The 12,209-nt window shown below is 42.5% G+C and overlaps 1 long non-coding RNA gene across 2 annotated transcripts in view; it reads right to left on the reverse strand.

The window, feature by feature from the left end:
- LOC310826312 overlaps positions 1-12,209 on the reverse strand; it is a 152,696-nt gene that overhangs the window by 45,612 nt on the left and 94,875 nt on the right. For both annotated transcript variants that reach the window (XR_014555728.1, XR_014555729.1), the window contains exon 3: positions 5,671-5,768. This is a non-coding gene — a long non-coding RNA (uncharacterized lncRNA). The remainder of the gene's footprint in view (positions 1-5,670; positions 5,769-12,209) is intronic.

The following is a 12,209-nucleotide window of genomic DNA, read 5'->3' on the forward strand; positions in this document are numbered from 1 at the left end:
TTTGCATCTCCCACCACCATATAAGCCTGTTTCACTGTGACACACATCCAAATATCTGATTTTCTGCTCCCCTCTCTTCCCCTGCTCCAATTAAGTGCATTCGGATAAATTAGATTGCAGTGTACCATAATAATGGCTTTTTCCCTCTGAAAGGTAATTCAGCTGAACCCTCGTGTATTTACTGCTGTCCAGATTTCCCCTTGGTGGGCTGAACTCACATTAAGACTATTGGAAACTATAAATAGGCTCTGAGATTTAAATATGAAAGGATCCTTGTACTAGTTAAAAAGAGAATGGATTCATAAGGAAAGATTCTAGAGGTCTTCTAATGTATCCTGGCCGACTGGATACCCCGAGAGAACTCAGCCAGATAAAAGAAGCTGGAAAGTAAGGCAGCAGAATACTTTTACCGGGAGGAACAGCACAGGTGAGTTTCAAAGGTTTGGAAAGCGGCATTTATTTGGGACCAAAACTTGTACACACACATTCTCTTAACTGAAGAAGTTGGCACTATATTACATACCACTTCAGTGAAGTTAACATTTTAACTCACAGTTAGAGGGAGGGATAAAATTGATGGGTCACTAGTCCATTTAAGCCTGTGTACCTCCTGATATGGAGGGACGCGGGTGGCGCTGTGGGTTAAACCACAGAGCCTAGGACTTGCTGATCAGAAGGTCGGCAGTTCAAATCCCTGTGACGGGGTGAGCTCCTGTTGCTCGGTCCCTGCTCCTGCCAACCTAGCAGTTTGAAAGCACGTCAAAGTGCAAGTAGATAAATAGGTATCGCTCCGGCGGGAAGGTAAACAGTGTTTCCATGTGCTGCTCTGGTTCACCAGAAGAGGTTTAGTCATGCTGGCCACATGACCCGGAAGCTGTACGCTAGCTCTCTTGGCCAATAAAGCGAGATGAGCGCCGCAACCCCAGAGTCAGCCATGACTGGACCTAATGGTCAGGGGTCCCTTTACCTTTACCTGCCTCCTGATATTGTTGGACTCCAGCTCCCATCAGCCCCAGCCAGCAAGGCCAGTGGTGAGGGATGATGGGATTTGTAGTCCAACAATATCAGGCGGGTGGTAAATTCTTCACCCCTGCTCTAGATGCTTGCACGAAAGTACATGGGACTTATAACATCGAGCGCACAATGAACCAAATGAGCAAAATAACTCCTACATGAAGCTTTAGATTTGCCTTTAAAGAAACTTATTCGGGGTACTTGTGTGAATGCGTGAAATCTGAATTTGAACTTTAACAGAGTTATCTTAAATACAATGTAACTGCACACTGCATTTATAGCCCAACAAAGATGGTCTTTCCATCTATTACTTTTGTGTGGCTCCATTACAACTTGTAAAACTGCCTGTTCACAATATGCTCCAGAGAATGGCTTGCTTTAAATTTTAGCTCTAGAATAGAGAGTCCGGAGGTATTATTTTTTTTTATTTTTGAGTCACACATTTTCTGTTTCCTTGGAAAACATTTTAATCTTTTATGATATTTTTGATACTGAAACCATTTAGTGTTTTACTATGAGCTTCATATTAGTGCTGCTACTAAACACGCACACACACACACACACACACACACACACACTTCCATCTGTTTTCTCTCCCCAAGATGTGACTTAAAAATTATCACAATAAAGTGATAATGGTGCATTGGGCGAACTTTCCTGGGCTCAGCTACAAGCCGTTACAGCAACACTATGCAAATACAACTCCTAATAATATCAATACTAGAATGTTAACACTCAACTTAAAAGTACAAAAAGCCCTTTTATGAAAGAAGAATTTCAGAGCAGCAGCATTTCTATGAAGCTTCAATGAAAACTGAAGAACATTCAGATGCATAAAACTCAGATGTTTGTAGTCTTTGATAGTTCTCTGACATATGGCCAGAGAGAAGCAGATGGACGGGTCACAGCAGTGGGAAGCCAAAGGGAGCATTTGCATTGTTATATGACCCAGTGGGCCAACACTAACAGACTCTCCCCAGTGACGCGGCTATTATTATCCCAGGGATCTGATAAGAATCTGATACTTGCATTTATTTGCCCTCAGGTAATTTTCACGTGATGTCTGATTAAAATGACCTTTATTTCGCAGCTTTGTTTATCCACAGGCTGGAACATCTGAATCATAGGGCAGCCCATGAACAACCTCTGTTTGCCTTGACGATGGTGATGATGATGATTTTTTAAAAAATCTACTTGGATTATTCCTTTCTGTGTTGGTCCTAAAGTTAAAAAAAATTAAAATAACAAGCACTTGGCAAGAGTAGCTTGATCCAGTCTAGAACCTGACAGGGCCGGCCTAAGACATTCTGCTGCCTGAGAAGGACAAGATGCTGTTCCTCTACCCCTGTGGACAGAAACTGACTTGACTGGCAGTTTTGAGTCTGACTTCAATACAGGGACAGTATCCTTCACTGCACTTACAGATGCAGGGCAGGCCAAGTAGCATACACAGCTCTGTCCCCAACATCTTGCCACTACTCCCATGCCCCTGCTTCAGCACGGGCTGCCTGTGGCATCCACCTCATTCTGCCAAGTGGTAAGGCTGTCCCTTGAACTGGGTCGTAGCTCAGTGGCAGGACATCTGCTTTGCATGCAGAAGGTTCCAAGTTCAATCCCTGGCATTTCCAGGTGGGACTGAGATTTGTTCCCTGTCTGAAACCCCAGAGAGCTGCTGCCAAACTATGTAGGCATTGTTAAGCTAGATGGACCAGTGGTCTGACCAGCTGCCTATATTTCTATGAGAACTGGATATCTCAAGAATGGCAGAAACCATATTGGTTCTTCCTATACCTTCTGGAAAGAAACAGGCACATTATCTGTTCTGTTTCTTTTGGCATCCTGACTAAAATGCTGTTAATTCTGGCTATGTCTGGAATCCTGACTCTTAATTGCTTCTTACCCTGTTGTTACTAAGCGCTGTTAAGTAAATTTATTTGGTGCCCCCTCTGTTTAACATTCTGCCCAACAAAGGAATCACACTGATGGAATGGCTGCTGCTTGCACAACGGAACTTCTAGTGCCCACACAATGTACCCTTACACTCCCCCAGAACTGCTCCAGACCTTGTGGGGTGGAATCCAGAGCAGATTTGGGAAGCACTAGGGAAATAGGGGAGGAATAGTCCCCTAGACGCGGGAATAGGGGCGGGAATAGGGGAGGAATAGACCGGGACGCGGGTGGCGCTGTGGGTAAAACCTCAGCGCCTAGGACTTGCCGATCGCATGGTTGGCGGTTCGAATCCCCGCGGCGGGGTGAGCTCCCACCGTTCGGTCCCAGCTCCTGCCCACCTAGCAGTTTGAAAGCACCCTTAAGTGCAAGTAGATAAATAGGTAGCGCTTTATAGCGGGAAGGTAAACGGCGTTTCCGTGTGCTGCTCTGGTGCCGGTTCGCCAGAGCAGCTTCGTCATGCTGGCCACGTGACCTGGAAGTGTCTGCGGACAGCGCTGGCTCCCGGCCTCTAGAGTGAGATGAGCGCACAACCCTAGAGTCTGTCAAGACTGGCCCGTACGGGCAGGGGTACCTTTACCTTTACCTAGTCCCACTGCAGGAGTGAAGGCCTTCTATAAGCACTATGCCCTTGTTGAATACAACCCAGAATTCCCAACTTACTGTGCAGAGGGTAAAAAACTTTAGGACTTGTGTGTCTTTCGAATCATTGAAAATTTAGTCTAAAATAATTATTATTTTGTTTTCTCTTCTCTTACTCCAAAGGAATAAAAACCAGCAGCTGAACCAAAATACCATCACAGCATCACTGTGTTGTTAAAGGGTATGACTGCACACACTCTGTTTGAGCTGAAACTCAAGGAGCTCTCTGTTATTCAGCTACAAAGGTACTAGTACCAGACACAAAACGGAGAAAAGTATAGTTTTCTTTTCCACAAATCACAGATATCCGAATAAAAGAATATGAAAAGCGAACATTTGAGAACCATCTCTGATGAAACAAAACTGACAGTGAAATGTGCCAATTTACAAAGAACTTCCTATCCACCTTACAGAGAATGATTAAGAAGAATCCAACAGAGCCTTGCTTACTCTGCTTACATTCTGCTTACAGTCTACTTTTACTTTTAATTTATACAGTGCTGTGCACCATTTGCCCTAGATATCAGAATGCCCCTGTAAAATACGGTAGTTTTTTTGAGCCTAGGTGGAGTTCAGAGCGTGAGCCCTGAACAGGAATAACATGGCAGGGTTATTGGTAGCTGAATCAGAGTAAGGTTTTGCAGGCGCAAGGACAGATTCAGCATGACACTGGCATTGCTCCAATAAGAAAGGTGGACAACTCAGTACTTCTATTCTGGTGCAGCCCTCATGGCTACCCATTGTCTTGGAGATGGCTACCCATTAAAGCCTTGCACTTCTACACCATTATGGAGCCCCATGTGCCTTCTATGATGTTTCAGGTAGGCATCAAGGGACCTTGGGCAACTAATGCCCTTCCTTAGACAAGAAGTGAAGTGGGATCACTTTACTTTGTACCAAATTGTTTAGTCAAAAAAGTCACCTGTCCAGTATATCCTGACTGGCATTAGCCCTTCACGTTCTCAAGCACAGGTCCTTCCAAACCCTGGTACCTGAGACCCTTTAAGCTGTGGTGTGTAGGAAGCCACCTATACCAGGGGCTGGGAACCTTTGTCAGGCAGAGGGTCAAATTCCCTTGTGGGCAAGCCTCCGGAGGCCACATGCAGGGCCAGGCAGAAGTGAAATGCATGTGATTCTTACCTTTGTACAGTCAGGTGCATTCAAGCCACACAACCATCAGCTGTATTTATACCCTCACCCAACCATATATCTTCATCCTCCACCCAGGCAAGCAACATGCATTGCCACAGTTTACAGGAACATTTCAGCCAGGAAAAAGCACCCCAAGACAGCGCATAGCAGTGTTGGTGACGAGTGTGGTCTTAGGAGAGGGTGTGGCCTGGAAAGAGTCTCAAGTGCTAGATAAAGACATATGGAGAGCAACTTTTGACCCTGCAGACCTGAGGTTCCTCACCCTTGACAAGGTGCATTTGCCTTGCCCACAACCCTGGAGACAAGCATATTACTACCCCTTACAAGTGACAGAATGATTATCCAGGGTAAGCAGAAGAAAGAGCCTGGTGTGACTCGTGCATTTGCAAAGTTTTCATTCTTTACATTTTCACCTCACCACCAGAAAGTGGTCCAACTTTTGCCACTGTTGTGTCTCTCAACTACTAAAGCTAATAAGGCAAAACCTCAGTATCCCAATTAGTATTAGAAAAGTGGATTTTACACCACTGGAACTATGGCAATTAAGCAAGAGTATCAAAAACAGCAATCAAAATGGCTACTCATTTTGCTGTGGCATGCCCCATCTTGATGTCACACTGTACATTTCATTAAAAACTAAAAGAACAGCCCTGACTGGTGCTTGTTGGAATGTATCAATTTCTGGATTAAGGCTGGCCCATTGTTTTGTTCTAGTTATTCATATATAGATGAATGGGGCATGGACAAGGCTAATCCAGTATAAACAGCCTGTAACAGTGAAGGGATACTCTGTCCTAGAGAGCCATCTAAGTCTTTTAATTACTTCGGCAACTGATAGATCAGCCCTTGCCCCCTTGAATTCCTTTGTCATGAGAGAGTTAAAATTCATGAGCGTCTATCTTTCTGAATACTTACTCCACTGCCGCTATGTTCTACGCCAAGCAAGCCATCACGTCAAAGAGTCGGAGGTCTGTCAGACCATCTGTTACATAATAGTCACCGATTTCTGAAATCTGGGGATGGAGAGAGCAAAGATTATGAAAGGTTTTTTTAAAAGGGGGGGGAGAAAAAGAGAACAGATTGCCACCTCCCTTGCAAAGGAAAGGTGGAGGGTAGTAATAAATAATAAGCTCAAGTCAAAGCGGGACTGGCTTTTATTAGACAGCAAAACAAACTTTCAAAAAAGAAAACAGCAGAAAACAAAATAGGATTGATGGCAAACAACAGCATTGCAATGAGGTTTCAGCAATATTCACTCAGGCGAACACTAGCCCAAGGCAGTTCAAGACTTCAGGTATAATACATGCATAATAACGCAATAGCACCCCAATAGGTAACAACAACAACAACAATTTTGGCATGATTTAATGTTAGGACAATCTCTGAAGTCATTCTAAAAATAGTAGAGAACTTGGCACTATTGCATTGTGTGGTCTGCACTAACTAGCAGTATCTCTGCAGGGTTTCAGTAAAGATTCTTTCCTAGCCATATCTGGATGCTAGGGATTGAAACTGCCACACTAGATAGATGATGATAGATAGATAGATGATAGATAGATAGATAGATAGATAGATAGATAGATAGATAGATGATAGATAGATGATGATAGATAGATAGATAGATAGATGATAGATAGATAGATAGATAGATGATAGATAGATAGATAGATAGATAGATAGATAGATAGATAGATAGATGATAGATAGATAGATAGATGATAGATAGATAGATAGATGATAGATAGATAGAAAGATAGAAAGATAGAAAGATAGAAAGATAGATAGATAGATAGATAGATAGATAGATAGATAGATGATAGATAGATGATAGATAGATGATAGATAGATAGATGATAGACTCTTCCTCTAGCCATCTCTCCTGAATCTGCAGCTCTCCCCCAGTCTGGGGAAGTAGTCACCAGGCATCCCCTTTGCAGTGCCAGACTATCTGAACAACCATCTGCCACCCAAATTCCTGGTGGCCTGACAGACTAACTGCATGTCCTCCATCCAACTGCCCATCTACCCACAGGTATTTGCCAGCCTTTTGACCTAAGTAACTGACACCAAGCAGTGTCCTGGAATCTAATGTGATCTGACTGATGAAAAAGTCAGGGAAATGAATGAAGAGCCCCAAGGCTACACAGTCCCAGTGCACCCCTACACTAGTTGATCCTTGACTGTTGCAATCCGCCTCCTGAAAGGGATTTGGAAGAAGAACGTCAGAGATCCAGGCAATGGTTTCACCATCAGCTTAATGAACAGTTCCAGTTTAGAAATCTAAGTAAAAAGTGTGCATGCTACGTGAATAACTACATTTCTCAAAGTTGAAAAAGTCGGAGTTTGTGTTGCAAACGTGGAGCCCCAGGCAGCAGACAAGTCTCCTTCTCAAATGTAGCTTGGTGTAAAATACATACTTTCCATGCAGATGGTCACAAGCATCATTCCCCAGCATCTCCAGGTAGGGCTGTGGGAAAGATTTCTGTTTGAAACCCCAGAGAACCTTTGCCAGTCATTGTAGTGACAATACAGAGCTAAATGGACAAATGGTCTATCTCATTGCTACTGGTATTATGCAGAGAATCTGACTGGGATGTTACATGCATGTTTGGGGTCCAGACTCCATTTATATTGTTGTATTGATGGTTACTATTGTTGTTGCTGTTTACGCTGGTGGGGCATTAATTGTATCTTAAACGTGTTATTGTCAACGGCTTCCTTGTTTGGTGGAAACCACTTAGGGGTCTTATATCACAAAAGGCACTTTATAAAAATATTAAATCAATCAGTCAATATGAACAAGCATGCACAAGATGGGGGTGGCATTTAGTGAGATGAGTAGCCCAACACCTGTCACTCAGAGTCTCCCTGCCAATTATCGTTATGCAGGATAAGCTAGTCACCATAACCAAGGCTCTTAAAATGCATTTGAGGCAAAGCCAAATTTGCACTTGAAAATAATATTTAATCCTGAACAGTGCCTTTAAACCTCCCTGCAAAATGTGCTCTTCCTTACCAAAACCCCCTTTGCTTTCCTACCCCAACATGGAAACTTTCAATGCCATTACTGGTTGGGCCTATCCAGGGATCATAAATGCCCTTGGTTGTGAGCTCAAGGGTTTTTTATGACATTAAACTTGGACTCTGCTTAGTCAGGTCTCTTTGTCTTTCAGAAACACAATGCTAGATAATGTCCACACAAATCACCCTCTTTTTTAAGCATTTGCAAAGAAAGAAAAAAGCCCCAAACAAGCAAGTCTTCTTTATCATACTCATTGGACAACACTTTTGCTCATAGTGGAGGTAGCTGCACGATAAGTTCTTTAAAGACATCTTTCTTCTGTTTCTGCCTCTTTTGTCTTTTCAAGCCCTGTTTAGTTTGATCAAAGAACAATCACACAGGCAGCAGGGAGGAAAGGGAATATGAATGTTTACTGAAGGCACACGCACAGTCAACACAAATTGCTCAGAGCTTTTTTGTGGTTTAAGGTGGTTGGATTTTTTTGTTTGTTGTTGTTTTCATAAAGCAGTGCGCATCAGAAAAGAGCAAATATGGCATTACGGAAATCATGAAAGGCTGCCCTCTTCCTTCCCATTATCTGTGCTATGAAAGAACATTCATTAAAGAAGTGCACTGCAGCCTTTTTTAGGTTTATTAATTGATCGCACACAATCATGCTGACAGATGGAGAAGATGAACTTTATACACTGAATAAAAGTAAACAGTGAACACACCGGCATCAATGAAGTGAATTGTCATCATGGAATATGAGTTGCTATAATGAGGTTTATTAGGGTGTTTTTGCTTTGCAACACTGAAATGAAGCTATTTCATGTGAGCTTGAAAGTCACCCCAAAGAGGAAATTAATCCCCCCTAAAAAGTTTGTGCACATTTGCATAAAATTTGCACATGCTAATATGCATGCATCAATGCAAATTTACAACTAATGTATTGTTTCCAACTAAGTAATGATCAGATTAGTAGATGCACAGACAATGGACCTATGTAAATCATGCCCACTACTTTTAGCGGGTCTGCCCTCAACAGGACTAACATTAGATATAACCTGATTACAGTGGTACTTCGGGTTACAGACGCTTCAGGTTACAGACTCCGCTAACCCAGAAACAGTACCTCGGGTTAAGAACTTTGCTTCAGGGTGAGAACAGAAATCTTGCAGCAGTGGTGCGGCGGCAGCGGGAGGCCCCATTAGCTAAAGTGGTGCTTCAGGTTAAGAACAGTTTCAGGTTAAGAACTGACCTCCGGAACGAATTAAGTTCTTAAACCGAGGTACCACTGTACTAGAATTTAACAGAAATACAGTACATCTCACCATACCAGAAAAGACTGTGACCAGGTTGCCTATTTGTCTACAGAGGGCTTGTCCACACTTCTGCTTGCCCCACCCCTTTCCCCTGGGAAAAACAACTCTTTACTGCTGAATCGGAACAAACAACAATCAATTTTTTGTCCTGCAGATTGATGTTCATGTTGATTCATCAGTAAACAGCAGGTTTTCCCAGGAAAAGCGGCAGGACAAATGAAAACAAAACACTCAGACCCATGCCTAGAAAGTCTAGGAGAATTTGCTTGTGAAGACTAACTCCCCTCCCCGCATCATTATATATCTAAAAAGCACTATCACTGTGCATAATACTTTACAAAGTACAAGAAGGCAGGCCCCTGCCCCAAGAAGCTTACAGTATAATACCTGACACAGATGAGATTTCAGAGGCAGGGGGTAAACATGGGAATAATGTATTTTTCATCTTAGATCTAGCCTAAACAGACATGTGATTCTCACAACCAGCTCTGGCGCTGCTGCTGCTGCTGCTCATGCCAACTTCAAACCCCTGTTCCATCAGTGGCAATGTTTATGCCATGGCCCATGGTGCATGCAGATCCCTATGTGTACTGAGTAATAGCACAGCTATTCAAATAGTAGAGGGAAGGGTCACTGGTGCCCTAAAGCGCAGTGTGCTGCCAGCCATCACATGACCATCCTCATTCAAAGCTGTGACAGAACATGCAGTGCCTACAACACCATAAAACATGGGCCCTTATTCTCGAGTTGCAGAGAATAAAAGAACCCGAATTACAGAGAATAAAATGAACAACATGGCCTTGTGTTGGCCTGTATGACAACCTGAGTGCGACTCAGAGAAGCAGATCAATGTCATTGCACATCCCAGCGCCAAGGCTGTTCCAACTACCAAGTGTGACCTTTTCTCCCATTTACGTCAAATAATGAACTGAGTTTGGCTTATCCGGTAAGCTGTATTATTTGGGATTCTTTCCCCATTTTTTTCACAAGCTTGGTTGCAATTCCACTGACATATATAAAGTACTATTTGTGTTGCCCCAGAAAACCTTCAGTAGGGAATAGAGGAATGAAAGAAAGCATAAAACCATCCTTGATTTCACTTAGGGTTCAATCTCTTTTCATACTTTAAGAAGACGTAACATTTCAAAGGGTAATGAAGAGGAAGTGACTGTGGAGACAGGAAGTCTGAATGGCCAGCAACTGTAAAAGATAAAGTGTTATTTGTGCTACTGTATTTGATCCACTGCTTTGCATTCTCAGCATGAAATATTAGGCAAGAGACTTGGATATAGTGGAAGGCAAGGTTGTCCTGGGTGTTGGATAGGAAGAGAAAATCAAGAGTGGCAAGATAACAGCACTGGGTTCATCCTCCAAAAAAGACATATTTAGGTAGAAAGTGTAATATCTCTTCCTAAGGGGAACTGTGGTTTGTGCATGATTAACTACTCATGTACTGTATTTATTAGTTGTCTTCCCATCTGGTGCCCAGGCAATATAGACTAAAAAACCCAATAACAAAAACATACAAATCAGTTAAATATGCATTAAAAAACAAGAAAGCAACAATAAAACACTGCTAAAAATATATGAAGCTGCCTTATACGATATCAGTCTATCAGCTTTAATTTTAAAATCTTAATTTTAGCTTGTAAATGCACATTTCTATCAAGTTCATAACACGGTCATTCTAATCCCTTGTCTTATCTCATTCTCCTTAAAAATGATCAGTTCTTATTTACTGTCATCTCAGCAACCTGAATAATGTCACACACAAGTTTCCGGAGTATTTGTATATTTCGCTGTTTGCAGTAACATTCTATTTGCAACCAATTAAGCAGACACAATGGAAGCTCCCTGGGCTGGCAGCTTGTTCACGGAAAACTGCTGAAATTACTTCCTTAAAAAGGTAATTCATTGTCTGTTAATAAAATAATTGGAATGCAATCCACAAGTTGCTTGCATTGGGTCTCAGAGGAAATGTGTAACAGTGTAATCCTATGTATAATTTACTCAGTAGCATGCCTCGCTGATGTAAGTTCACTCACAGTGCAATCCTATGCTGTGTACTCATGAGTACACCCAACTGATGTATGCCTAGGATTGTAGACTTAAATTATTTTGTTCTTCTGATACTGTAACTGCCTCTTTTGTGCTGTAGAGTTTTCTTTTGCATACATTTCAAATTAAATTATTTTTCTCCTCAAACTCTTCCATCTACCCATTCATTTTTGAACCTAGAACCTTCAGAAGCAGGTGCTCAACCACTGAGCCACAATCCCTTCCCACTGGGCTTTGTATGTGAGGTGACCTTCTAGCACAATACTCTATTCCACCATTCATGAAGTGGAGATTGGAGTGTTTCAGCGCAGGGATGGACTATGCTTCCTCTCTCTAAGAACTTGTACTAGTTTAACGAAGGTTCTGTCAAGGCACTTCTCTTTTTTTAAAAAATGGTCCCAAGCTGTGTTAGTTTTATAGCTAAAGGAACACATCTGGTGTCCTGAAGTGATAGAATAGACTATGTGACATCAGAAGGTAGGAGAACGATCACCCCTGCAGGAAATAACACAGTGCAGAAGTGAGCAACCTGGACCAGAGGTTTTTTATATGCTAAGTCAAAAAAAATAAATGCAGGGCTTTTTTCATGGAGGACCATTCACAATTAACAACCCCACTTGCAACCTAAAGTGGTACAGTCCACTCCACCATCTCATTCTGCTGCAAGTGTGGAAGACCAGGTCTCAGACTACTCAAACTTAGAAATAAGGGGGGGAAGGCATTGCATTTTTAAAAAAAATATATTTCTGACATGTGTCAGCTCATGGTGCACTGCTTTGAAATTAAAAGCTCTGACATGTCTCGTTGGATGTAGCCTAATGCAACCAGGAACCGAAAAAGGCTCCCTCACCCCAAATGAGCCATCACTGTCTGTGCCGAATGCAACTGTTCAGCCAAAACCACTTTTGTGACCTGATACAAATGGAACTGTCTTGAACAGCAGAATCTGCTTTTGTGCTTTTTGCTTCCAAGAAGAGTGAAGGGAGGTCAGGAGGAGAGAGACGGGAGGGAGGGAGCTGACCATTCAGCACAAGCAACTGCATTCCCCGCTGTCTGCTCCAGAGACCATT

Source organism: Podarcis gaigeae, assembly GCF_964106915.1.
Source record: "Podarcis gaigeae genome assembly, chromosome: 10".
NCBI lineage: Eukaryota > Metazoa > Chordata > Lepidosauria > Squamata > Lacertidae > Podarcis > Podarcis gaigeae.